The sequence below is a fragment of the Tamandua tetradactyla genome, chromosome 4 (assembly GCF_023851605.1).
Source record: "Tamandua tetradactyla isolate mTamTet1 chromosome 4, mTamTet1.pri, whole genome shotgun sequence".
Taxonomy (NCBI): Eukaryota; Metazoa; Chordata; class Mammalia; order Pilosa; family Myrmecophagidae; genus Tamandua; species Tamandua tetradactyla.
Window position 1 is genome coordinate 96978614 of NC_135330.1, and position 2449 is coordinate 96981062.

At 37.5% G+C, this 2449-nt stretch overlaps 1 pseudogene; it reads right to left on the bottom strand.

The window, feature by feature from the left end:
• Positions 1–461: 461 nt before the first annotated feature.
• LOC143680426 (large ribosomal subunit protein mL42 pseudogene) lies at positions 462–908 on the bottom strand (annotated as a pseudogene).
• Positions 909–2449: the final 1541 nt, after the last annotated feature.

The window sequence follows — 2449 nt, forward strand, 5'->3', positions numbered from 1 at the left end:
AGAGAAGAGAATGTCATGCAAGATGCAGAGCACACAGATGTGGGGGGTGGGATACAGACAGAGGTAGAGATTGGAGTTATGCTGCCTCAAGCCAAGAGTCACCAAAAATTGTCAGCAAGCCACCAGAAGCTAAAAGAGGCAAGGAAACATTCATCTGTAGGGTCTTTGGAGGGAAGATAGCCCTGAAAATACCTTGAATTCAGATTCTAGCTTGAGAGAATAAATTTGTTGTTTTAAGCCACCCAGTTCTTAGTATCTTTTCTTTAATTATAGACTTTAATATCTCAAAAGAAAAAATTGGCTTCTCTAAAGAAAGATACAGAATTACCTAATATATGTAAGAAATACATCTTATATGAAAAGATATTTTATTACCATTTTACTATATAACATATTAGTAAATACACCAGATCATATTTTCTCAAATAGCAAATAAGGCAAGAGATAACATTCTCTGAGTCCTAAAGAGAACTTGGGAATCCTCTCTCTTTTGGGGGATTCAGTTTTCTGTGATGTCTGTGATACTGTCCATGAGGATACCAATGGTGCTCAGTAGTAAAGAGCATTTTGCTAAGCTGTTCTATCATAGGTCCTCACTTAAGATTTTCTTCTTGTTCTTCTAATTTGGTTTTCAGCACTTGGTCATGTGTTTCTTCATTCTTATGCACAGGATCTGGTTGAGGGATAGGTTTTGTGTGTTCATATGGAATATCCACAGAAGGGTGGTAGCATACTATCGCCCTGCCATTGGATGTCAAAGCAAGTTCTACTTTGCAATCATAGTCATCTGGAAGAGAAGAGTATGTAGATTTATGACACACATGAAATAAAGCTCCATTTTGGATTGGAAGTAAATGTTCCAAGATAGTCCTACTTGATATCACCCATTTTACTGCTGCTACTGCCATGGTGAATCAAGGTATATACTGGGTGGTATAAAAGGATGTTTTGAAGAGAAACTGCTTTAAAAATCTGCTTCTAGGCACACATATTTTCAAGCCTCCACAGATGTTCACTGCAAAGCCACCATCTTGTCCCCATTTGGGTCTTTTTAGTATCTTTTTACAGCAACCCTCGAAAACTAGTACAGTCCACTATGAGATGACTGTGAACTATCCAGGTGGATTGAATGTATAGATAAGTAAATGTACCAACATTTGGGAAAGATTAAAGCCAGAGTTAGAAATGTGAGAGTTACAAGCATTTCTGCTGACTAATAAGTCAGGGTCCTCTAGGGAAACAGGAGATATTCATAAATATTTTAAGATTTTATAACAGTGTCTCATATGACTGTGGAGATGCACGAGTCCAAATTCCATAGGGCAAGCTGCAAACTGGCAACTTTGATGAAGGTTTTCAGTGAATTCCCCAGGAGAGGCTAGCTGGCTGAAATAGAAATGAAAGTGCTCTCTTATTGCTGAAGCCATCGCTTCTCCTTTTAAAGTCTTCAAAAGATTGGATTAAACTTCTCTCATTGTTGAAGGCACACTCCTTAGTTGGTTGTAGATGTAATCAGCCATAAATTCAATTAACTTGCTGATTATTTAAATCTACAAAATGTCCTCCCAGTAAAGGTTAGGTCAGTGTGTGCTTGACCAGACAACTGGGTACCATTGCCTGGCCAAGTTAACACATGAGCCTAACCATCAAAACTGAATACCAAAGGACTGAGTGAAATTGTGGGAGAAACTGAAGAGGGAGAAGAAACAAAATCAAGCTGGAACCAGTATTTCAGAGGTTAAATACAAAGTTTATATTAACAGTATAAAAAAATCATATGTATTTTCAAAACATTTCCAGGAGCATACATTACAAAGTTGTTCAATACTCTAATCACTATGTGTGTTTAAAAATTGACTGACTACAGGTAGAAAAAAGGTTATTTTTATTAAAATAATTAGAAATCAAGGAGCTTGATGGAATTGATTGCTTGTTGATTTTTGAGGTAGTGTATAGATATTGTCATCCATAATAGCCAAGTAGAAAATGTTCAAGCCTGGAAATTGTCCAGTGATTTGATCTTTGGGAGTTTTTACTTTGGCACATTCCTGGAGTGCAGAGAACAAGTTGTCATTAAAACTATTATTCTCTAGTGTCTTGGACTACATTGTGAAGAAGGGATCTCAGGATAAAAATGTTTTAGTTTCCTATTGCTATGTAACAAATTACCACAGAATTAGTGGTAGGCTTTTGGCTGGATTCTCTGTTTAGGGTCTTACAAGACAGGAATTAAGGTGTCAGACAGGAAAATTCACTTTCAAGCTTATTCAGGTGGGTGGCACAATACAGTTTCTGCAGCAATAGGACAAGATCTCTGTTCCCTTAGGGACTGTTAAATGAGGGTTGTCTCAGCTCCTTTGCACTTCCCACATTCCTTCTCACCTGGTGCCTTCCATCTTCAAACCAACAATTGAGCCCTTGAGTTTCAAATCTCTTGGATCTTCTCCTG